General features: G+C 36.6%; 1 protein-coding gene across 2 annotated transcripts in view; it reads left to right on the forward strand.

Annotated features, from left to right (window-relative positions):
* LOC145673496 (zinc finger SWIM domain-containing protein 5-like) overlaps nucleotides 1–27,577 on the forward strand; it is a 384,102-nt gene that overhangs the window by 9,813 nt on the left and 346,712 nt on the right. The gene's annotated exons all lie outside the window — the stretch shown is intronic.

A 27,577-nucleotide genomic window follows, 5' to 3' on the forward strand; every position in this document is an offset into this window, starting at 1 on the left:
TGCTAGTTTAAAAAGAGAGCGAAGCTGGAGGTGAACTCCTTGTACTTCGCTTTGAGGTTCGATTTTTTGTTAGTATTTCCATTACCTCCAGCTCTTATATAATGGCGCAAGTAAGCTTTTTTTTTCTTTCTGTGTTCGCTCTCTTGCTGTGCTGGGAGAAAACACAGCAAGTGTCTCAGCTTCATCTGATGATTTTCGACTAACGGGGAGGTCGAATGAATTCGAGTCCTACTCAGATTCCGTAGTAGTAGTTGTTGTCCTTGTCACAGTAGTAATCAGGGGCTAGATTTGGCTGTCCTAAAAATTGCTTTTAAAAGTAATACTAACATTCTTTAAAACTAACGAAAACGTCCTTTAAAATTCCGGTTTCTAAATGCTTTTGGTTAATTAATAATGAGACGTGATGCTGGAGTATAATGCTGCGTGTATCGTTAATACATGGAAATAGGAAGAAAGAAAGAAAAAACGAACAATGTAGTTGGGCAGAGATGGAAAAGGCAGCAAGACATAGTATGATTGGTCATTTAATTCAGGATTTACTAGCATTCTTGTAGAATGAAAAGTTGAAAGAGCAACAATGTAGGAGACCAGTAGCGGATTTGGACTATATCGTGAAAGAATAACAAATTTTATCATGTTAAACACCGCTACATATACTTAATTTGACACTTAACATGTAAGAAATACAGTCCTCCCCACGATCCCTGACACATTCCCATAAATTCACTCCTGAGTCCTTACATAGTATTATAATTTCTCTTTGAAAATTTGGGAATATTCTTTCAATCATTGTCAATCCATTGCTAAATGAAGACTCTCCAATTCTTCCCCATAGATGACTAGGACAATCTGTTCCGTGTTAATCAGTCATGCTTCTTGATTTCGTCACACTACCATGTGTAGGGACGTTTCCTAGGCTCTCTTCTTGTCTCTTGGTCCCCAGTCAACAACTGTTTTTATCCATCTGTTGATCATTTCTTCTCTCAATATATAGGTCCATTGTTACTTCAATATCTTTATTTTCATGATAATATTCATCAGGCGTGCTTCCTTTCTCATCATGTGATTATTTTCCTATCTTTGCTGCAGATCCTTAGAATACATGTTTCGATGCTTCGATATGTAGTCTACAGTCGGTGATGTCTTGATTTAAAGTGACTATGTCCCCCATCAATAAATCAATTAATACAAAATGTTATTCATTTTGTTTTTAATGTTTGAACTATTTTTTTCTAGATTCCCCTAACATTTCAATAATATAGCCTAGTTTCCGTCATAATGTCCCCTTGCATCTCTTGCGAGCACTTGAGAGAAATGCATTGAACTTCAGATTACAGCAGACATTATTTCCGGAAAAGCAAATTTTCTACAGAAGAAACAGTAACCATTTAACTTCGTGTCTTTTGACTCTCCTTCGAAACTATGCGTAGCCTTTTACTATCTTACGCAGCAATATGAAGGAAATGACCAAGAAAAAAAGTAATATAAAAATATGACAAATGGCAAAAACTATAAAGTAAGAATTGAAACTTAAAATATTACATTTAAAATGTGTTGGTTTAGAACTTGCCAGGAATATAAATTGTGTTCTTCCCTTGTACTTTCCTTAACTGAAAAATTTGCCAGTAAAAATCTACGTTCTACGATTCAATCTTATACTAAGTTACTTTGTAGTTACCACAGCACGGTCCTTGGTTTTAGAACTGATTATTTTGTTGAGCACTTTGTCAGATAAATCCGTGTCAGTTAATCATAGAAATTATTTTTATGAAGTTTTGAAGATACGATCTCAATAGCAAGAACAACTTCAATGGCGTATCGGTTATTGGGAGTCTGCGTCATAAATAAGTATTAATTTTCATGTCTTGAACAGGTTGAAATTAAAAAAAAAAAGTTTATAAGGACGAGCAGCGAGAGTAACTTGGAGATATGTTTTGGGCTTTGATTTCCTATAGAGTTAGTAGTTAACCGAGAAGAAGACATGCCCAGAGACAATACGAAGGAGAACTCCCAATTGTCTTCAGTTCGTCGTGCCTTACAGCATTTGGGAGGTGCTCCGAGAACTTTCCATGAAAAAATTTTTCTCCGGTGTCTGCGTTCATGTGGCGTGGTAAAGTTAAAAACATCAGTTAGCTGTAGCAGTTCTCCGAAAACACTTCCAGCTACATGGGAACAATACACAGTTTCAACAATTGTAATAATTATATATTTTTTGTTGCGTTTGTTTTGCCCTAGGTTTCTCTTTTTTTCCTTTTTTTTTTTTTCGAAACTCCATATTCCTCGAAAGTGTGTACTGAACTGTAGCATATAATTGATATGCTCGGAAAGTGTACTTTGGAGCTTTGCTGGATATATCGCTCATTTTATTTTTATTTACTTATTTATTAAACACCAGAATCGTTGATATTTACAGACAGATTAAGATATGAATTCTCTGAATACGGAAGTTCTGGGATCAAATTTCGAAGTTGATAATCCTAATTAGGATTTCCAATCTTCGTAGTTAAATGCCAGCATGGCACCTTTAATAGACCTTGATCGAACTCCTTCCAAGCTTTTGTTTTCTTTGTAGTTTCTAGTGTAGAATGGCCATTCGACTAATTTTTCGGGTGGAAGTCCTAGGTTGAGATGGTAGGAGTACGTGTGGCTCTATCCTACGTTAAATTGTATGTCTGAGTCTTCATAAACCTTGATGCTGCTGAAGAAATGGTGTGATCTGTATTCAGGTTCCTAGTCACTACATTCAGATATTATGGATAGAAGAAATATTGCAACAGGAGATCCGCTTTCAAACACGGTAGCACGATACATTGTTTAAAGCTTATAACGATAATTTCATTAAAATAGTTCAGAATCTTGTCTTGCTAGCGTCGTAACGTAAGCTTGCTTGATTCATTGGCAGTGAGCATCATTATTGTCGATTCAGTTTCAGATCTAAATGCAGAGCTGTGCCCAAAGTGTTAAGAAGTTTTTTGATGTCTAAAATTTCTCGGAAACATCCCCAAAACTATTCTTACCAGTTTTCCCTTCCCCTCAAGACTTGCCTCCCTCTACACTTTAGGCTAAAATAGTCCTTAATTAAAAGCTGTCATTTACATTTTACCCTTTTAGTTTGCCTATCAACTAGGTTGCAGTCACTAACTTACTCTATGGCCCCTGAGACCCGGAGATTCAATGCCATCCCTATCCTTAGCTAACTGGATCCAGTTTTTACTTTGTATTCCTATTTCTGCGAGATTAATCTTAATATTGTCCTTCCATCTGCGCCTAGGTCTTCCTAATGGTCGTTTTCCGATTGGATTTCCAGTTAAAATTTTGAAAACGTTCCTACTTTCTTCCATTCTGGCTACATGACGTGCCCACTTGAGCGTCCTGAACTTGATGACCTTAACAATGTTTGGTAAACGATATAAATTATGTACAGTTCCTCCTTATGAAGTTTCCGCCATTCACCATTCCCGTTTCTCTTGAGTCCCGAATATTCGTTTTAAGGTCTTATTCTCAAACACTTTCAGTCTACATTCTTCCCTCAGAGTAAGCGACCATGTTTTGCATCCATACGGGACAACAGGCATGATAATTGTTTTATATATTTTAAACTTCAAGTTGCTCGCCAGAATTCGCGACGACAGAAGATTTTGAACTGAATAATAACACAAATTCTCTGTTTTTAGTCGACATTTAATTTCTTCGTGGATATGGGTTTGGTCTGTTAATATTGATCCTAGATATTTTAATGCATCCATAATTTGCAGTATTACGATCCCGGCTAGCTTTATAATATAATATAGTTTTCTCTGCATTTACTTCCAAACCCATGTCCCTGCAAGCGTTTAATAAGACCTCTACATCTCTTTCTAGTGTTCTCTTATCATCCCCCTACTAACTTTACATCATCAGTATGCGCCATAACCTGGTGAATACCATGCAGCTCTAAGCCCTGGTTGTTAGTTTTGATTGCAGTTACGCGCTCAAATCAAAACTTGGTTTAATCAACCCTTGTCTTAATAATAAACTGCAAAAGACGTTCAAGTCCAGCAGCATCACTATCCATTTTTCAAATAATAATAATAATAATAATAATACATTTTTAAGTTTGAATTAAATTGTTTCATTATATAACAGTAGAAATTCAAAAATATTAATGCTTAAATCCAGATATGGTTACAGCGTTGTCCTGTTCTGAAATAATTAAATTAAAGCCGTGTAGGTCTTTTTAGTTGAGACTAATTCGTCACAATAGATTTAAATCTGCAAATTGCTCGTACGCTAGTCTCATCCAGTGATGTACGTAACGACACCTATTACCGTGACTTTTAACTAATATGATAGGAATTAGCGTTACGCAAACTGAGACGTTCTATTATATAAAAAAGGGTAATTAAATTAACGATAGTGGTATTTACTCTTAATGAATATAACCATCGTGAGCTTTACCTTGAACAGATAAAGACGGAACAATGACTAACCCTCGCGTTTGAAAAGAAAGTATGAAGTTCTGTTCAGAAATGAGTTGAGTGGTAGTACTTTTCTCTATTTACGGGCAAAAGTTTTCCATTGCTTCAAGGGCATGGAAAAGCATTTAGCCATTCTTAAATTCCAATGTACTTAACAATTCAGATCAAGAGGGTCATTGTGTTCAGTGGTCTCATTGTTCTTTTTTATTGAGAGTTAAGACATACGGACTACGTTTCCTTATTTCCACTTCCCCTGCTACAAAATACGGAAATTCCGTTATGTCTGCTGCCAACAAGGGAAGCTTCCTCGTATTATATGATCATTACTAGGGGCAGGAGTTTTTCGCAATTTGAAATTAAATATTTCGCATTTGAAATTTATTTAAAATTTTGTATTTTGTCGCATTTTGAAATATAAAATTTCTCATTTTGTAGCTAAGTAAATTAGCAATAAATCAATAATGCTACGTAGGACAATAAAATTATTCTTTATGTAGTTACTAACAACAAATTACTTCTTTCTTCTTTTACAAGTCCAAAAACTTAAAGTACACTAGCACAGTATCATTACGATGGCCATCACAAAACACCACACATTGTATTAGTTATACACCGAAAACATATATACATGTAAAAACACATACATACAATACATTAGTGCAGTATCTTCTAGTATATCTCGTCTGCGAATTATTATTCTAATGAAAAGTGCAGCATGTTGCATGTTTCAACATTTTCTTCTTTCATTTGTAGTTTTATCATTGATTACCAACTGTATTAAAAAAAAAAAAAAAAAAAAAAAAAAAAACTTTCAGTCAGTATTCGTAATTGGAAGCCATATTGCCGACAGACACAAGTTATTTAAGTTTAAATTTTTCTCCCCTTTGAAAAATTGTACTTTTTATTTCTGTATTTTAACAAGTAAAATTGACGTTTTTAAAAATTCGCAATTTGTCGCGTTTTGCGACACATTTCGCTCAAAATGTTAGTTATCGCATTTTATCGCGACTTCAAAATACCTATTTCCTTATTTAATCTGATGTAGTTCGTTGGAAAACCAACTGTCGGCTTTGTAGGAAAACTTTCGCGATTTCGCAACTTGCGAAAAACTCCTGCCCCTAATCATTGCATACGCATTCGGTGTGAGAAAGCTGGATTCGATTGTCGGTAGGAAGTCATGTGGTATGAATCCTACGTTAAGCTGTAGGTCGGTCTGTACCCTCATAGTTGAAAGACACGTTGAACTTCGAAACAGTCAACCTATCAAGCGATGATATATATTTTTTTCTGCTGCTTAAAATCTGAATACTATTTGAGATAATATCAAATTATATACAATTATTAAGTAACTGTCTTTAACGTTTTCTTTTTAAGTCTTAATACTAAGATCGACAATAATTTGAATGTGGACTTCATTATGTTGATTCATTTAAATTATCTTTCCAGCTCATGTAATGTACACTAAGCAGTCGCAAGGGGTGTCATGGGCGCTACTAACTTAAGCCTACCTTAGCCGCAAAGGAAAGTTTTCAGTAGATAAATGTAAAATATAAATACTATGAGTAGGTCTACTTTATATAAGACTTAACGCGTAGTGGCAGAATGAATGAGAATATGACTAATGATAAAAATAGCCAGGCCCATATCCACGTGGGGCACACCCCCTAAATTTTCACGGTAGGCTTGCAAATGAACTATATGGTTGGGTGGGGCCCTCCTAACTTCTACCGTCCTCCTACATTTTGGGGCTGGCTACCGGCCTGAAAATAGCATGAAGTTATATATAAGACAATTCCCTGACAAGGGCGCCGACCCTAGGGGGGATCCCCAAAGCTTATGTGCGCCCCCCTAGTGTATTTATGAATATACAATATTTGGCATAATTTGAATGCAGTTTGTCTTAACACCCTCATATGTATACCTTCTATGTCTGAATGCCCCCCCCCCCCAAGTTTACAGAGAAATTGGCGCCCTTGTTCCCTGATATTCATTGAAACTTAAGTATATAATCACTCTGATCTGCCAATTGATAGTGAACTGAACGTGATTGCACAAATAATCCAGATGTTTAAGAGTTAACGAAGAAAAGTGGAGAGATATGCTAGGAACAATTGAAAGATAAACAAATGGATTTGTCCTCAAACAAAGATAGAAGACTTCCTTTCCGCTGGTGTAGTGACTACTGCGTGTACCTTTGGTGTACATGATCCCGGGTTCGATTCCAGGTGGATGTGCATTAAAATTTGAGCGCATGAAAGTGGTTCAGATTCCACTTTAAACTGTTGGTCCATGTCTCACATAGCGTGGGTACTGAACAGGGACGCTAGACTTCAACAAAGGTAAAATACGTGATCAAAGTGTCACATTGGTAAACATGGAAGATATACGACAGTGGTTGTGTATTATGTTCCCAGATTTAAAAGAAAAAAAAAATCACTTGTTAGAGGAGGGCCAAATTCAAGATAAATGGATAAAATTATTTGCAGAAAATCACGAATGAGAAAAGCAGCTTCAGAAATCTATGGTAGAGAAAGATAGAGGCCTTCGTGCGGCAGTAAATTGACAACTGCTAAATGTGATTATATATAAATGTGACTACTATTAAATGTAATTTCGTACTCAAACCCACCCGCATTCACATTATCGTTATTCTGTCTCTGCATAAGTTTTGAAGCAATTACACAGGCACTACATTTTTTTTTCTGAAGTTCATTTCTCAGAAAAGTAATAAACGCTTTCATAATATGTTAGGTTAAGGCTGTAAGGTAAAGTCTGTTTTGTAAGGCTGTGACAAAAAGTTGAAAGAGGTTAAGTATAAAAGTAATTCATGATGAAATATAATAATTCAGATTCGCCATTGCATGTCACGTATAGCCAAACCCTAGTTGCGCTTGTGGGTATTCCATAGACACAGCTGACTGTGTTTCAGGTAAACGAGTTTCGTTCCAAGATAGTAAGCATAAGAAGTACAGACAGGACACCCCCAGCATCGCCCTCCATTTCCCCTTTCATTGTCATGTGATACTGATCTTCAGTGACGTTGGTCTTAAATGTGTTTAGATGAGTTCTTGGGTGTTGTAACAAGTTATACTGGCTCCCCTTTTGCTTCGCCACGTTACTTTGCAATGGAAATTTGTTTCCTGCCGGGCCGAACGGACATCATGGCAATGGTGGAAGGGTTGTGAGTGGAGCCAACCACCTGCGAGCGGTGTTGGACGACGGAGCGGCAGTTCCTCGACCTCAGCGGAAGCGTTACCGGCTTTTCCTCTAGAGTCGCCTAGGTCCATTCCTGCGACTGGTTTACGTGGTTATACCATCGAGTGAAACATGTGAAAGGCTGCTTACATCTAACTGTAGCCCTGCAGCTGCTGGTTGATAATTACTTTCAGTTCTTTCGGTTCTTGAAATTTTACATCACTATTCTGTGAATGTCCAAACACTTCATTATTAATATTACTAATTACTTATTAATTATGTTGTTCCTGTTTGTGTAACAGTATCGCAAGTGTCGACAATTGTTTTTTTTTCTTCTTTTTCGTGGAAAGTGAGAGAATATGTCATTTATGTTCCGAAGTGGAGATGTATAGAAAATATTTTCAGCTAACGGCTGACACAGTTTGAGCTATTTTGACTGAAGCATTAGTAGTAATGTGTTGATTTTATCATTCAGTATTTGAATACGTGGACCTGATTACCTTGACTAATTACGAGTCAAGATAGATGAAGAGGAAAGAAAAGAGTCTCCAAAAACTGTCTGCAATCTTAAGATGAACGGCGCTGCCAAAGGGCAAGATGTGTAGTTTTTCTCCTAAAATTATAGTATTTCCTTTCTTCTCCCTTTGTTAAGTATATAATTCAATGAGTGGATTTTATTCCTCACGGTTGTTCCCCCAAAGATAGTCTGAAGTTGAACTCATTGGCTCCATCTGAATGGGAAACAGAAACAATAACAACCATCCCCTCCATCAGCAGGACCATCGCGATTTATGTAATAAATAGAAATTCCAGATTGACACGATTTTGTGAATCTTACTTTATCTGTAGTAAAGATTTCAGCCGTTTCATCCCCTTTTGGATGGCTGAATATAGTAGACTCCATGTTAACCGATCACCACGGGATCGGGCCCTGGTCGGATAAAGAAAAAAGTTGGTTAAAATGACAATAACCATTTCATTATCTAGTATCTGTATAATGGTTAACGGAGATTTACAGTAATTATAATTCAATAAATTTAACTTGTCAAAATTAATTTTTGACCACGAGCTGCTCCAGTGATACTCAGGTGAACGAAATACCGTATATGAAATAAATGACATTAGACTATCACGTAAACCACATACTTATTTACCGTATATGTGTACTAATTGAAGAATTGGACAAAAAGAAATACGATTGAATCTATATTACTGAAGCTAAACTAATAAAAAACACTGTTGTAGAGTATCGAGCGAAGCTGATAATGAAAATGACTTTTATACCTTGGTGGAGTTGGGCCGCCAAGCCGACGGACGATTAAGAGAGAGTCCACTGTATTCAATATTATGTTGATATGCCTTCTCCAGTTGACTATAACTGTCATACTACAAGAGATCATCGCGATCTACAAACTAATTTTTATGTAAAATGCGACGTAGGAAGGTCTATATCGATTCATTCAGTAAATAACATTCGTATTTTCTATATCAAAAAGTTCGAACAAAATGTAAGAGGGGAAACCGTCTCTAAATATGATGTTTTCAATTTAAATTAAAGTGAAGTTTTTTTTTTTTTCAGCCGTTTGGACTATACACTCTTTATGCTCCCAGTGTTAAATTGAAATATGACGTTGCCATTTACCTGGATCCACAACATAAAGTGAATGGGGGCATGTTTGAAAGGAGACTGGCTATCGACACGTTTACGCAAAAGACAGTAATTTCATTCACTTACGTTATTGGTCCAGGTAAATGGCAACGTTGCATTTTCATTTAACATTGGGGACTGGGCGCATGAAGAGTGTATAGCCCAAACGGCTTGTCCGATTTAAAAGAAAATCCTTCACTTTAGATTGAAAACAACATATTTGGAGACGGTTTCCTGTCTTACATTTTGTTGTAACTTCGGTAATAACAGTGTTACCCTATGTCAGGGGACATTTGAGACACCCTGTATAATATCAGATTTTTGTGCCGTTATGTCCAGCAGTTCAAACCTTTTGTCTGGTGGTCACAAGAAGCACGCCCTTTTAAACCCACACCCTGACAAGTTGAATTAAAAAGAAAAAAATGTGTAGCACCTTTCAAATCTACTGTCATAATCTCGACATGATCTTAATACTTTTATAGGGATCCGAAAGCAAGCGATCAGACAGTTGTATTTCATTCTTACATAAGCCGTTGTTAAGAATTCAGTTTTACCGTAAGTTAATACACGTTGTAATACGGATATTTCATATTTTTCTTCACGAATAGTATGCAAACAATCTGCAAAAGGTATGATAAGGATTAAGTTCTTTCACAATGCAAGGGTTTTCCCCATAATTTTGATTGTATAATAGAAATAACCATGAGAGAAAATCTGCTTTTGATGTATCTGCTGACGTTCACGAGGCTTCTTTAACCGCCCTTAATAATAGCGCTTAACTTAACATTGCGTAATGCATTTTACAATAAATCTGAATTACCCGAAGTGCACTTCCGTCGACGTAAACAGCTTTGGTTTATGTGGTACATTTATTATTATTAGTGACTTTTACATATCTAGTGTAGACTGTCAGTTTTTTTTTTTAATATTAATACAGAAGTAACAGTTGAATTATGTGTAATTAAGATTGTTTTGATTATGAAGCGTGTCTCGGTGTAGCGTAGAACACCAGTATTTATTTCCTATCTATCGTTTGTTGTGAATAAAGATCACGCAATCGTTTTTATTCTAGATGTAATTACAGCAATAGAATCACATACTATATTTAAGAGGTTATTATTCATAGTTTCCTATTACATTGTATTTGCGATTTATTTAGTTATAGAAGTGTTGTCTCAGAACATCAGCGTCACTTTGTTTCTGGTTGGAGATTAAGACTCTTCGATAGAAATAGTTTTTATGTTTTTCATTGGTATATTATTATGCTATTGGTTAAAAAGTAAATATACCTGAAACTCGGGTGGCGAGATTTCCTCCCTGAAGTCTGAAATTAATAGGTCAGTTTCCCGTGTGTCAGAGAGACAAAGGTAAACAGAAAAACTAAACACTTCAATAGGTGTTATAGATTCCGCACTGTGACTTAGAACTTCATCTCAACCTCAAGTACAAACGAGAATTATTTCACGTCATCTAGGTCCGACGATTTCATTTGAGCTTGTCGAAAATTCGTATTCTGCTAAATAGCTACACACACGTACTACAGAAAATAAAAATGAAGAAACAAGCAGAAATATTTTATTACTGCCGAATACTAAAAAAGAAATTTCAATTGATAGTGTTAATATAGGTAATGCTATTTAAAGTATCTATATAAATAAGAATGAAAGTGGTTGTGACAACTTTTGAACCACCTGACTGCCGTTGATCAAATTTTCCATGTAGATGAGGTTCAGGCCTGGGACGGTGTATATAATTTCACTTTGACGGTGCAACTTAGGGGAAGAAGAGGGATATATATATAATAGTGACGGATCCAAGGTGGGAGCTATAGGAGCTATAGCCCTCCTTCCTTGACGCTCAGGTATACACTGGATAAAATGGGCTTCAATCCTGCTTTACACTGGATAAAGCGGTAAATTATGGGTTACCCCTTCTCTTGATCATATCCTGGGTCCGTCACTAATTATATATAATGACCTATATTAGTATCGAATTCATAGTTTTCGGGGTCGCTGAGATGAATAATGGTACTTCTGATGTCGTTTAAATCCAAATTCAGACCTACAACTTGAGGGAGATATATAAAAATGATCGAAAATGACTGATATCAGAGAACGCTTCAGTAATAATGAAAAGTGACAGACTAAATGAAAGATATTACTAATTTTCCGTATTTTAACTCAGCGAAGCAAGTAATTAACGCTAGTCAACAATAAATGCAATACAAAACAACGAATTAAAAATATATACTGATGAAGTTAACAATTCATTCTCTGAGAAGTGCAGCGACCTAATTCCATATTAGTTCCAAAAGATTCTTCAACTTTTGCTTTGTTTTTCCATTTACATATGCAGTAATTTACTACTTTCTAGAATTTCTTTTTCATTGTCAGAAAGGTTTAAATCGTCTAGGTGGCGACGTGAATAGGAACGTGACATAACTACAGTTTCTATAGAGCCAGGCTATATAATCAACTCGTAAAACCTATCAGCGACTTTGTCTTTTTACTAGCTATGATTGCAAAAGGGATAGACTAATATATGATGCAAAGTACAGAAACAAACTCTATCAGTGCTCCATGCCATTGTAAAAACAATTTCGATAAATATTTTTTTTTTTTCTTAAATCTGTGGAGCAATGTGATCGACAAAATCTCGTGTTGGATATCGCACTTCATTATGTTTCATTTTGTTAGCTATTACCGGAGGAGATTCTCTTAGATAGAGATGTTGATTGATACTTTGTTTCAACACGATAAAGCTTCCCAAATTACGATTTTTCTTTTAGTTGTAACTTACTTGTGTGTTCCCATCTAGGTGATTTAGAGGTCTGCACGGGCCGGAATTTTGGCCCGAGCCCGGCCCGGCCCAGCCCGTGAATTTACAATGTGAGGCCCGACGCGAGTCCGAAATATGTTTTAGCATTTGGGCCCGAGCCCGTACCGAGCTCATGTGATAATCAAATGAGCCCAAAGTAAGCCCGTATTACAGAAACTTAATAATTAATGCAAAATTGTATTAGAGGTTTAATTATATAGCAATTAGATGTTTAATTTCAGTTGTGCTTTAAAAGTTCTCCAGAAAGAACGGCCCAATAAATATCGTTCTGTAGTATATTTACAAAGTTAGGTCCGGAAAGGTCCGAGAAATATGATTTTATATTTAAAAATTTACGGCCCGAACCCGAAATGATATATGCTTTGTAGGCCCGAGTTCGGCCCGAGCCCGTGCAGACCTCTAAGGTGATCGTTTGCATATGGTATTGGGTTCAATTATTGATGGAGCATAACATTTTTGGTGTTCACCGTAGACAGTTTGGACAGTTTCTTATTGAAGAAGGAACTTTCGGGCTAGAACGGGAGGAATATGACACTGGCCATGCTTTACTAGTTAACATGCACCACAACACATCCTTTCATAGGCTATAGCGTCAAAAATCTAAGTTCTAGTAACGTATCTTGTATCATCCAAACAGGCAGTATTTAACAAGGTAAGAACTTATTGTTCGTACTTTAAAGAACATTATTTTTGAGCATCCTGTTTTCAAATATATTGACGCTAAGTTTGTGAGAGATTATTAGATCATCAGTTGATGCTTCCACCTACAAACCGTTTTCTACTTATCCTGGAAACAGGTCTTTGTTCTATGACATTGCTAAAAGCAACATTTTTTTTACAGATCTGTAGTTAGAATTTTGGTGCTAACTTTGGTCTACATGAAAATAATAAGTTCAGAGTTCGTTTGGTTCTGCTGTATGTGACTGTGTCTACATGCTGCACGTCAAAAAGTGTCCAGTTTGGATGATTGTTCTTTCTTTTGTTTTTAATATTTGTGAAGTTTTTGTTGAACTATTTTTTTCCTCTTTCCCTTTATGGGATGACTTACATTCCTGAAAAATAGGGCGGATGGACAGCTGCTTGGCTCCTAGTATGGTGAAACTTTTTTTTTTTTTTGTATTCATACAGACGTATTGCAGGTTGTTGTTGTCCTGACTGCTTTTGGCCAGGTTTCATTATCCTCCTCCCTTTTTCTTTTGTCTGGTTTTTGAGGTATCCATCCATACATTCGGTGGCTGTGACGTGAAATGTTGGAGGAACAGAGAGTAAAAGCTGTTTTTTGTGGATCGGTTTGGGTTTCCATTGGACAGAATAACCTGTAGATTGAAATGGTTCAACAAAGATGTTTTTGCAGGTTAGCTACTTTCGGGCATCCTCCTGGGCGATTGTAGGCAGCTGCAGGGAAATAGGTAAATTATAGTGGTTCAGCAACTGAATACTTTTTTTTTTTTTCGTTCAGTATCCTGTATTTTCTTCATTCCTTCCAAGTCACAGGGTCATGGTCCGTCTGCACCAAATATGGTTGAGATAACGAAAATCTTACAAACTGGAGATAACCAATGATTTTTCTGTTTTGATGGGAATGGACGTTGATAGTAAACTGCAGACAAATTAAACGTTTCATGTGGATGTTACTTGAAATACAGTTGCAAAACTTCAAACTGTTTCAGGGCAAATCGCTGCAAGCTGTTTATGCAGGAAATGGAGGACCTCTGCGAGTTGGTTGCTGGAGGTGCTTTTGAAACTCATTTGCTAACCGTGTTGCCTGCGGCTGTGTGTATAGCAAATAGAAAAGTAGATATTGAATACGCACGCGTGTTTGTATTTGAAACAATAGAAATAGATGAGCAAATGCAGAAATAAGAATAGTAGGTTTTCCGTGAATCATGTTTGCATCTGAATACAAAACCTATCTCATTTGTGTGCACGTCCATGAAGATCACCCATTGTAAATAAAATGATGATGATAATTTCACACATCATTGACGCTGGTTTTCAAACTTCTACCAAGCTATGGGTGTTACGAACACCAGCTCCTATGTAACCTTCGCAAAATGTTATGCCTGCCTTATCAGTTCTTAGATAACTTAAAAATACTGCTTAGATAATAATAATAATAATAATAATAATAATAATAATAATAATAATAATAATAATAATAATCTGCGAATTGTGTAATTGACCATTATATTTTTAAGATATGAATTACTTTAATTTTCACGAGTAGCTAATATTGGTTAGTGTATTTATCCGAGATAATTAATTTACTCAACCAATTTGAGAAATGCTTTCGCAGTTAAGAGGTAGTCTTTTGTTGATAGTTTTGAGGTACCTCTCTTAGTACTCCTTGAATCCATAGAACTGACTGACCAATAGGGTAAGAGTTCGTGCAAATTTTGCGAGAAGCTGATGACTAATGTGAACTTTTTATTGTTATTATATGTATATTTCCTGTCGTAGATTTGAATCTAAAGTTAAAAATTTTGGCAATTTTAGTCTGAAGAGTTAAGGGATTTCAATATGGCGGATGTATGAAGATAAGGAAGCTATGTTTTAAAAATACATTTTTCATGGAAGTCACAAAATGTTGTGTATTGGGGCTTTTTGCTAACCAATGCGAAAATGGCTTTCATTTACAGAAATTTTATTATTATTATTATTATTATTATTATTATTATTATTATTATTATTATTATTTAAAAAGAAATACCCCGAAGAAGTGGAACTATTATTTCAAGTTTCTTCTGAATCCTTGAAGATAAACCCTCTCAATTTGATTTGTAATTGTTTCCCCTCAGGCAGTGTGAAATGTGAATCTGTAACTCACTCAAGTGAATAGAAAACTACTACGTAGCCATCCGTAACGAAGGGGATGACTTGCTACGTAGAGCACATTCAGCTAGGAGTGATCCATGGTCAGCACATTACCTTCCAGCTTCTTGATTTCTGTTTTTCTAGATTTCAGTTCGATACTTCATAACTATAGATATACCACATTGACTTGACACCTAGTATCCCACACTAAGCGCTGGTATCGTCTGAAGGAATTATATTCCCAGGACTGCAAGGCTCTCTCGCTTAGCAACAGCTGAGCCCTTATGGGCTCAACTCGTGGATGTGTCGAGGGTGTGAACTTTAGTTCACATTTTTGCCACAGATCAAGACATCTTGGCAGCACTATAGTTTCTCATTACTTGCCCTAACAGTGAAAATTTCGTGCCCCCACCGAGAATCTAACCAAAGTAGACGTCGGTATACGTGAGGACAGGATTATGTTATAATTAGGAATAGGGAAAGCCGGCTTTTATAAAAACCGGAAATTAATTTCTAGAAAAACTATAACATTTAGGTTTTCTACAAAATCTAGTCGGTTTTTCACCGAAACAAAAACTCAAAACTGTTTTGGAAAACACACAAAACTATTTCTGTGGAAACGGAATCGGTTTCCGGAGAATAACGAAACACTATTCTGGTTAAAAATAGAACCACTTTTGGAAAAACTGAAATCGGTTTCGATGAAAAACTGAACTGGTTTTGAAGAAAACCGAAACCGGTTTCAGTGAAAACCGTTTTTTGAAAATTTTTGAAAACCAGTTTCGATTAACTGGAAACCGAAAAACCTGTTTTTGTGCCCACCACTAGTAATAATATAATACTTGATCGGATTTCCCAAAATCTGATACCGATGTTTATACGGAATTTATCGACTATTAACTGTCCTCAACTATTTTGACTTTTGTGTTTTGCTTTTTTATGCAATGATGAAGGGTGCTAGTAGGCTATTAGCATGGACTTCGGACCAGGACTGAGGATTAAATCCAATTAATTAACGAGTCTACAGACCATCATGCAATTTCAAGCCTCATACTGTAGTCGTTGCCCATTACCCAATGCGCTATCAAGAGGGGTGGATTCCAGGACCATATTAAGTATGCATTGGAAAAAGGAAGTTAAATCCTTCAGTTTAACGTCCAACGTTTGTATAAATGATGAGCAAATGCAAGACCAAGACCAAGACCCGGGTGGTCTTGGTCTTGGTCTTGGTCTTGCACATCCAGTCTTGGTCTTGGTCTTGCACTAGAACCCTTGGTCTTGGTCTTGGTCTTGCATATCCAGTCTTGGTCTTGGTCGTGGTCTTGCGTGCAAGAGTCTTGCAAGTCTTGCTTTTAAGTAATTTTGTGCTTTCCATAGGTAAATTTTACTCTGGATAAATTTTACAATGCGCCAATAGTAATGGAAATACAATCTATGTTTCTAAATGTAATTAAGTTTACATTCTTGTAAGTATGATGATAGTGTATTGCATAGGCGATGACCTTTATTTTTTTTTCAATGGGTGCCCACGCTTCACTACTTATAAGATAAATCACAACGTTCCGTAATCTTTTTATATTTTTGAACAGGTCCAATATTCCACTGATTCCCAAACTGGGGAGGCTGCCCCTGAGAGACATGAAACAAAATCAAGACGGCACAGATTATTGAAATATCACGAATTGCATAATTATTTTTACACTCTAAAGGCGTCAGATTTTTTTTCTTTTCAACCACGATTAGCTAATCCTTGTATTGAACAAACTTCCAAATAAATATTGAGCTTTACTGACTCCAATATGCACTCTATGGAGCAGAAACATACACATTACGCAAAAGTGATGAAAAAATTTGAGACTTTCGAAAAAAGGAGAAAATTAGCTGCGTTGAACGGAAAACGAATGAGATATTAGAACTAGTAGTAGATAGGGAGAAAAGAAGAATTTTAGATGTAATTAAGAGGAGGAAAGGGACTAGTTAGGACGTTGGATGAGGAGGAACTGTATTATGGAGGACGTGCTAGAGGGTATGGTGGAAGAAAAGTGAGGGAGGGGGCAAAGAAGACTATAGTTGAAGGAAGGTATTTAAACAGAAATTTGCTACGTCAAGACGAAGAGACTAGCTAAGGACCATCGTACATCGAAGCTTCTGAATTGCAGCAAGTGACCTGCCAATAATGGAAGAATAGCTATGATGATGATATGTTTAGCAATATTGGCCAAAAAGATAGAAAAAATTAAAATAATAACAATTATAATCAAACTTCTTAATATTTTAGAATAATTTCAGTGAAACTGAAAACGACTCAACTATGCCTTTTGTGTATACTCAATTTATATAAAAACTTTTGACCTATATTAAAAATACAAAATAATGGCATCAAACTCCGAGATATTTAAAATAACTTTACTTTCTCACTTGTGAATATGAATTATTTATTGTTGTATAATGTTATATCGCTCAATCCTCGATGTGCCGTATACCTGAGGAGGCTGAAAATTTTACTGATAAACAATTATTCATCGTATAAGCATCCGCTCATGAAATCAAACTTGCAGTCACATGCACCAAGTTTTTGTTAATGTCAAGAAAATGTTATTTCGATATTAATTTTGTGAGCACACATTAAAAATTTCTAACGGATGCTTGAGTTTCGGAACCAAGGTCATACCCATGTAGTCGGCACCTATGGTATACGGAATTACCGACGTTCAATACTATATTTCTCTTTAGTTTTGGAAGAACACTACTAATCAGGAGTAAAAGTGGTTCTGAAAAGGTAGGATGATGGTAGGTAGCGTCATGACGTCACGCCCGTCCTTCCTGCCTATCTTTGCCCATTGTAATTTGTTTTAGGAACTGGGGAGACGCCGTACATATTTTTTCGAGGTGGAGGCCGCCGTTCCACCGTATTCCCCCTCACGTTTACCCCTGCTACTAATATGTTTTGAAATGATGTAATATCTATTTTAACATTCCAGGATTATGCACCAAGGCAAATAAAGACGGTGATGATGAGAAATGAATGAGACGGTGGAATGAAAAAAGTAGGAGGAAACGTGAAAATCCTGAGAATATTCACGCCCACGTTGTCTGTCCACCAAAAATGCTTACATGGCGCAAGCTGGGATCAAACCAGGACCTCATGCACTAGAGGTGAACGCTATACCACTTAGTCTGTACTTGTGCAAGACTCTTGCGCAAGAGTCTTGGTCTTGGTCTTGGTCTTGCAGGTATAGTCTTGGTCTTGGTCTTGCAGGTATAGTCTTGGTCTTGGTCTTGGTCTTGCACTCCTTGGTCTTGGTCTTGGTCTTGCATCCAGATTCTTGGTCTTGGTCTTGGTCTTGCATGCAAGACTCTTGCAAAAACTGCAAGACCAAGACTCTTGCGCTCATCACTAGTTTGTATGCCCTTTAGGTTCAGGGAGGCGATGATTAAAACAAATGAATGATTATGGAAGAATGGGTGGAATGCGAAAGTGGGAGGAAACGGGAGTACCCCGAGAAAACCCGCGAACACGGTTTTGTGCACCACAAACTTATTTGGACTGATATCGAACCAAACCCCTGAACTTTGTGGTGGACAAACACCGTGTGTATGTGTGTCTTTCTTCGGGGTTCTTCCGTTTCCTTCCACTTTTTTCATCCCACCATTTCATTCATTACTTATCATCACCGTCTCTTTTAGCCAGCCGGCATAATCGTGGGGACGTAAAACTGAAAGATTTCATTTCGTTTTCAGGACCCCAAGCACCAGAGGTAAGCGCTCTTGCAACTGAGACACCGTGCTCCGTCTAAGTATGCACAGGAAAAATGCATATGTATATAATGAAAGTTGTCTTTTCAATAGTGTTGCCTACGAAACGAGACGACAAATAAGATTGTCTCGTCTTGTAGAGTCTCGAAATATTTCTAGTCTCTCTTTATTAATTTATGAATCCATTTTTTCCTGAGACGAATATTCGGACCGAAGAGGAACGGGAATGGGGAATGGCGGAAACTTCATAACGAGGAACTACATAATTTATATGGATTACCCAACATTGTTAGGGTCGTGAAGTCTAGGAGGCTTAGGTGGGCGGGTCATGTAGCTAGAATGGAAGAAAGTAGAAACGCTTTCAAAGTCTTGACTGGAAGACCAATCGGAAAACGACCATTAGGAAGACCTAGGCGCAGATGGGAGATGGATCTCGCAGAGATTGGAATACAAAGTAGAAACTGGATGCAGTTAGCTAAGGATAGAAGTCAGTGGAGAGCTTTTGTGAACGCGGCATTGAACCTCCGGGTTCCATAGGCCATAGAGTTAGTTGGTTAGTTAGTTAGTTTTTCCTTAATTTTATTTAGAAGTTATCATAATCCTTTCAGGTCACGATCGGTCTACGAAGTATGTGGTATAACATCACTTAGAGAATATTTATTATTGGATTACATTGTGTAATGGATTGCGTAACTTTAATTGTTGATAAATGCTTTTCATTGTGTTCGTACAATCACTTTTTCAGCCTACAGTTCTTATAGTATCAACATGTAACATGAAAACAGTTAGCAAGTATTAGAATACATTAGTTCTTATTCGAGCAAGAAATTTAACTTCTCGATCTTATTAGGTCTGTTTATTTATTTATTTATTATGAATTTCTGCATTGGGTAACATTTTCCGTTCACCCGTTTGTTCGTCTCTTCTTGCAGTTGTATCTGTATTTCCAGGAAATGCCTAACAAAGTGTGATTGAAAGATTCATCTTTTATGATCGTATGTACTGGCATACTCATTTTATTAACTTTTTTTTTTTTTTTCTTTTCTGTCTTTGATAGAGTCTTCCAGAAAAGTGAACATTCTCCCGTACAATTTCTTTGTCAATTTATTCGAAATAGAGACAGCTATTGAATATCTGCACGTACACTCATGTCCAAAATTATTGTCGCATGTCTATAAATATGTTGTTATAGGAATATAATTTGATAACGATTTCGTCCGGTATTTCTTATGTTAGTATGTGTATAATCGGCAAACACATGTATGTGGCAAATCTCATGTGAAAAGAGTAGTAAATAAGAACAATAAAACGAAAATAAAACTTTCTTATCCATTTAGCAACATTTTGTTTTACTCATTCTAATTTTGGTATTTATAATTCTTTTCCTATGAAATTTACCACAAATATACATTTTCCGATTATACACATAGTATCAGTATTAAAAGTACCCTGTGAAACCATTAATTTATATTCTTACAAGAAGACAGTTATAGATATGCGACAATCATTTTCGACATGCTTGTATTTGGAGCACATGGTTTGAAAGCAAACTGTATTTAAAATTAGACACTCATTTTGAAATTCTTGACAGAACGGTGTAGATAGTAAGTAGTACATTTCGCTATCTACTGCACAGGCCTGTTCAAATGCCGACGTTAGTTCAAGAAGGTGTCTACTCACCAGACACGTAAATAGTTGTGATCAATAGACTTGGAGAAAAAATCTGTATTATGCAATCATTAAATTTAAAAACGTCAAGTTTTGCTCACTTGATTTTTCGAAGTGGTTATCCAATGTTGCTATGATTTATCGATATTTTATGTTATTCTTAAAATCCAGATCAGAATGTTAAGTGTGTAAACCTTAAATCATGAGAACATTTTCTATCTTTGTTTTTGCTTTATAGTAAACATAATCCTTGATGAACTGCAAATGCCAGGCAATTTAGTTCTAGTATAGCATTTTCCCTCACGCTAGGACAGTAGTGAACACGTAACACCAAGTTCTATTCCCAGCATGGGTTCAATTTTTCGAGTTATCCTATCTTCATGATATTTGAAGAACCATTTTAAAACAGATTCGGTAAAGAAGTTGGAAAGAATAGCATTGAGTCATTGCCCGTGTCACACATATCTCAGTTGGAATCTGGGTATTCATAACTTCCTGTGCCTAGATTTATTGTTATTAATAACATTAATAGTGTTTTAATTATTATTCGGAAAGTTAATGAAACAAAACCTAATTCTGTAGTTCATAATTAGTTTAAAATCATCAGATGAAACAACCAAATTTACGGAAGACAAGAGGCACAGCTGCAATATTCAGTAAGGTACAGACCTAAGGCTACGCTGAGCATCAATGTGGCAAAACAAGTTGAAAACCAGAAAATCGTAATGTTTAACATTGTGGAGGGAAATGACCTCACGTGATGACGATCAAGGTCACCAAAGGGTCACGTGAAAAAAAGAGGCCTTTCTCTCTCTTTTTGTGGAGTGTCGCTTGTGGACCGCAGGTTTTCTTTTGTCTGGCTGGGTATTGATCGAATGGGAACTGAAGCTGGATGGCGATGGATGTTCCGAGAGTGGCGAAGAGCGAGTTTTTTAAAGGACCTTGAGGATTATAATAGTTGCAGTGTTGGCAGGTGCTCTTACACATTGGAATGCTGCTTAGTGTAAGAAAACATTAAGAAAGGGAAGGGGTAATGCTGTCTCGAGTAAAAGTGACATATTTAATTGATGCAACATAGATTTAAAAAGGAATGTCTACCATAATTTGCAAATATTGCGGTATGCAAGTAACATTGTAGTACAGTCAGGTTTTAGATTTTGTTACCTAATGTGTTCGCTTTAAACGGAGGTAAATACCAAAGATTTAATTGTAGCACCGCTAACTTCTATTTTCGCGCGTGTGTGGGGGAGGGGGAGAGTTAAAATAGTATGGAAATTACTAATATAGGAATATGTTCATAGTGTATTTGTCATATATAGTAGTTATATTTTGATCTCTTATTATGGATAGGGAAGGAGGCCAGGGACGTCAATTGCAGAGGGCTTAGAGGGAACCCCTGAGTTTAAGAAACACGTGTATTTTGAATCGAAAGATCCAATATATTTCCGGTACGTGACGTTTGGGCGCCGCCATTTGGGCGCGGACGTTTGGGCCCCGCCGTTTGGGCGCGAAGCCATTTGGGCGCCAGACTTTTGGGCGCGAGTTAAATTAAAAAGACTTTATGTTAGGCGCTGCGTACTAAGTTCGAATCAAGATATCACAAGGTGTCTACTGTAGTAAAAGTCCTTGAATTATACTGGATTTTGTTTTACATATTAGAAATAGGTCTACTGGAATTTCAAAATTCTAAAAATTCTAAATTGAATTAACAATTAAATTTTGTAAATTTAAGTTTCAGCCAAAGTGTGCTTTTTGTTTGATAACTTTTCAAGCTAAGGTAGTAGATCAGACTAGATAAGATTGCCTGCATTACGTACATAGTGAGCCTATTCCATTAAAAAACTTAAAGCAGGCCTTCTACTGTAGTTATGCAATAAGTGTAAATGTCAAACACATTTCTAGTGGCCAAATGACCAATATATGTACACTTAACTATTGTTTTTCACTTTGAAATCGTTCCTTTTTTTCCTTTCGCTACTTTCTTCAATGCAGGTTAAATGCTTACAATGGGACGAAAAAAAAAGTGTGTTAAGTTTTGATTTTTATATTGGAATGTTAAAAAGAAGTGATACGGCATACTTCAGTTCCTAAACTCAATATCGTAGACACCCTGTATTAACATCTTTCCCTCAACTCGATTAAGATTTCTGGGCTTTCGGCATCTAAGGCCATTTAGCCCGTCACTTTTGAGGGAGCACACTATCTGGGGGAAGAGAAGGAAAGAAGCGGCCTGACCTATAAATTAGGTACCACCTGGTGTGAATGAGGTAAAACCAGGAAAACATCATTCAAGGTGGCTGGCCTGAAAGAGCATGTTATAATTTTTCGACAGAATGCTCCACCGGGAATCGAACCCGGGACCACTCGCACCGAAGGCGAGAGCGTTAGCGACTACGCTACGCGGGGCCACTTCCCTCAACTCGAGTGCGCGGAAATCTTTTGTTGGTAGTTCTTTATTGGACTTAAGAAAGAGAAGAGTTTGGCAAACGTAATACGAAAGAAAACAAATTTTAATATTCATAAGTATGTAATTATTAACTTTAAAAAAATACGAAAAATAAATCAATATGTTTTAATTAACATTAAGAAAATTATTAACAGTTCGTCTGATTCCTTAATTTCCTAGCTTTCTTATATAATACAAAAATGAGATCATTAGATCAGAAGTACAAGAATCGTAAACAAGCGAAAAATCAATCCATTTGACGAGGTTAGGCAACAAATGCCACAAACGCATTAAACCATTTAATTTAGATGAATAAATAAGATATAGAAAATATACTGATAAATGAGGTGAGATAAAGATAGAAGTGTAGGAAATATATATATCTTGATTCGAGCTTAATTTTCAGTGCCTAGCTTACTTTATATGTCGTAAATCGTGATTTTTACTATGTACCTCGCGCCCAATCGTCTGGCGCCTAAACGGCTTTGCGCCCAAACATCCGGCGCCCAAACGGCAGCGCCGAAACGTCCGCGCCCAAATGGTGGCGCCCAAACGTCCTGTCCCGTATATTTCAATAAAAAAAAATAAAAAAATCTTGTACGTCTTACTGTATATCTGAAGAACTACATATAGTGTAGCCAAACCCAAACTATCACTTAACTCAGTATGATGTGCTTATTCCGTAGAAAATACAAAAACTCGATTTAGTGATCGTTCAAAAATTTTGTGGGTTCTGATCGAAAAACTAATTATTGGCCAAGATTGCTATCTTTTGATCCATTCTTTTTTTTATCATTCCTAAAATTCTTGTTAATAAATAATATACTAATTTAAAAAGTGAGTCTTACGTCGATGAAGAATCTTGCCCTCCCTCCCTTCTCCTAGTAAAACCTAATATAACGCTACTGAGGGAGACAAATGTCCCAATGCTTTGGCATCCTACATTTGTAGTAGTGTTGCTAACATTCCTCGAATATTCGTTTTCAGTATTCAGTAACAAATATTTGAAAACTCCATTATGATTTATTCAAATTCCACAATGAATAATTAAATTTTAACCAGTAATTTGTATTGAACAACATTCAATTTTAAATTGTTCAACACCTTTTTATTAACTATTGAGGTTTCGCATTCTCCTAATCAGAGGTATGTGCACGACCCTGAGTAGAATTGCTCTTTTTCTGGCTTGAAAAATGAAATGAAATCTTTGAGATATTCGAGATATCCTCACACAACAATGTGCACATTCACCTTGTGATTCTTGCGTAGCCATACATTCCGTTCGAACACTGCTGAATAGGCAATGTTGCTTTTTCATTTAACACTGGGCGCCTTGCCTAGGGATGCGCACGAGACGAGTCGAGACAGGATTTTCCTGACAAAATTCGAGTCGAGAGACGGCTCTTCCAATAGATATATAGATACATTTTTCAAGTCGAGACATCGCTTTTACAGCACATTTTCGAGACGAGACAGCCACAAATCTTGCCTTACCTGTGTAAAGCCCAAATGGCTGGTGCGATTTGAAAAATTCCACCATTTTTTATTGAAAACCACCTATTTGTTAATGCAGATTCAAATTTGTACCTGCAAGTAATCGAAGGTTGGTGTTACAGGGTAGCATAAACAATTCATTGCGTTATGGGTGATACATGAAAAAATACATGCACTCAGCAAGTTGTTGGTGCTAGGTGGCGCGTGTTCACACGCTAGACGGCAGTTTACAAATGGTGACAATGTAAGTTGAGCGTGCTGATCTGCATGATGTTCCTCTGTTGACATGGCTCTCAGGTCTCCAGAACACAGTTTATATACCACACTGCTGATGTGACGTACATTGACGGGAAATGCTATTGAACGTATGGAGTGAACTGGATTACCGTTCGGATGTATGCTATGTGACCAATGGTGCACACATTTAACATTTGTATGTGTACCTGAAACTTCGTGTCTTTTCATGTATCATCTTTGTAGGTCTTCTAATTATTCAGTGTTTTCTAACTCGATGAATTATTTATGATAACCCGGATTGGAGGATTTATCAGTAAGCAGAGGTCGTGATTCCGAGTTAATTTTATTTAATGTTTATGTTTCTTTAATGTTCGTATCGTTGAATGAAAATTACATTTGCCAACATGTAAGGTTTTGATTCTATAAACTGAATTTGTCTGCATACACCGATGCATTCAGTAAAACTAGTGAATTTGCAGTTCTCTTTAATTGCCCTTGGAATACAAATTAAACTATGTGTTTGTTGAGAAAAATGGTGAGAGAAAGTGCAGTTATTACAATGTAAGTAGGTATTTGTTGCACGAAATGTTTATATTTTACTACTGCGCATACAGAAATTGAATACTAAAAGTAAAATGGAGAAAGAAAAAAGGAAAAAAACCTTGAAATGAAATGATGTTTGCGCGTGGCGAATTGTGACTTCTACAGTAGTTGGTAGCTTGCGAATTTCTAGTGTTACGCAACAGTGCTAGATTCAAAGTGCACGGATTGACTTCCTTGTCGCAAAAAAATAGTATAAAAAATATATTTAAAAAAATATAAATTGCGTTGATATCTGAAGGTCATCATGTATCTAATATTAACTTTTTTTTAAAAAAAAGTTATCATTAAGATGGTTTGAATTTAAGAAAGGATATGTCAATATTACGTAAGGCGGTAACTATCTTCTTAAGAGGTTGTCTCAGTATGTACTTTTTTGTATATATTGTTCTAAAAATACGAAAAGAATGTACACCATTGAAGTATGTGGGCTAATATAGTACGCGTAAACAGTTCTCATGGAAAGTAGCCACTCTTAAGCTAACGAGATGAAGGCGAGACAGGGGATGATGTGTGTACTTCATATATTTTACGGCAATGTTTGTTTCTTTCTAAATCAGCAAGTTTTTAGTAATAGCGTAAAGGTTTTTTTTTTTTTTCGTTTCATAAGTATATCAAGGCTGAAGCTGGTTGTCTATTGGGCGATGTTGCCAAATGCCAGGAACGGATTACAAAAGGATTGGGTATTGGCGCTAGACTTTGTAGAACATCTGTCAGTCTGCAGATATAACTAAAAATAATCGTGATGTACAATTATATGTAGCGTGTTATTCTTAATAGATTTATCTTTAAAACTGTGGACACACAGCAACATACTAGCAACCTCATTTTTAGGAGACATCTCATAACAGTAGTATGGGGGATGTAATGGAGCGTATAGGCCGTATACCACATAATAATGTCTTACAGTCCAGTGTACTCACCTCAAATTTAGGAACAAATGAGCGAATACATGGGTAGGCGTAGGCTATTCTAGCGTATATGCATCAAAAGTTCTAGCATCAAACCAATGGTTCACTCGCGCTTCGTGACAATCGTGTGCCCTCTTGTGTGTAACTAAGCATTGTGTTTCAGTATGTACGTATGTATCCAATGTTCTATCCCCGATGTGGGATTCTTGCCTAGGAAACAAATCCAAGTGTGTTTCCGATTCCATTTTAATCAGTAGGTTCAGCCTAATGTAGCCTTGGTGCTGGAAAGGGACATCACACTCCAATCAGTGACGACTTACGTATGACTACCCTCTTAGTTGGCTGTAGGTAGGTACGTGCAAAAAGTGGCTTGCAGAGATGGCGTCTTCTCAAACTGAAGTTAAACGCTGCATCACACATTGATTCCTCATGATGGTTGAAGTTAAAGTTGCTCATACAAGAGAGCGTGAACGTAGAATACTGCGCTAGATTTTGTTGACGAGCTGCTTTAATCTCCTTGATTCTGTCTATCCAATTAATATATTCTTCCGACGCATTACTTATAAAGAAGTTATACTTATTTAAACCTCTTTAAGAAAACCTCAGAATAGTTGCAAGACGAATATGATTACCTCTTCTTTTCGCTAAACTTCAAAACTTTACTCGATTGTCTTTTAAACTCATAGTGATGATCAAGGGCGCCGATTTCCCTGTAAATTTGGGGGTCCCATTCAGTTGTAGAAGGTATATAGATGAGGATTTTAAGATAAATTGCATTCAAATTATGCCAAATATTGTATATTCATAAATACAATAGGGGGCCCACATGAGCTTTGGGGGGGGGGGGGGCAGAATCGGCGCCCTTGGTGATAAGCTTATGTATTTGGTATTTGAATATGCCTATTAATAAGAAAAGAGTTTTAATACAGATTAGTGCCGTTAAAATTCGAATTGTTCGTTATTGGGGTAATGGATTCTTCGAATATTCGAACGAATTTCGTTGTTCGAATAGCGAATGTTCTTTTTTTTTTTCAGCGCAAATACAGGTTTCTCCCCATCGCAGTGTGTTGATGTTCTTATTCTGGTGTGGAAGATAACGCAGTATGCACATATTAATATCTCAATCTGGTAGTTGCTTTTGACTTGCATTGTGAAAAGTCAGTTCAAATGTGGGACCAGAAATGTGTAAAGAGTTCTCTGAGAAAAGAGCCGGCTAGAATCCCTGACCAAAACCATTTGGAGTATCTTCTGTATTCCAAATTAGGAAACAGAGTCTGATTAAAACATAGGATATGTCCAAATACATTGACTTATCCAAACATTCTTTGGCAAGGATTTGTACTCATGCATGCGGACATCCAGGAGAGGGCATAGCGTTTGCAGGCTTGTGGGGCTTCACGCGGTAAGTAGTTTGAAGTATACTGAGCGTACCGGTTAGTAAATTTGTGCATTGTGCAATCCATTCGTCTTGTTTATGAGACTTCCTGATGAGTTTATTTGTATCGGAGCTTTT

This window comes from Thermobia domestica, chromosome 16 (genome assembly GCF_964235325.1).
Source record: "Thermobia domestica chromosome 16, izTheDome1.hap1.1, whole genome shotgun sequence".
Classification (NCBI taxonomy): domain Eukaryota; kingdom Metazoa; phylum Arthropoda; class Insecta; order Zygentoma; family Lepismatidae; genus Thermobia; species Thermobia domestica.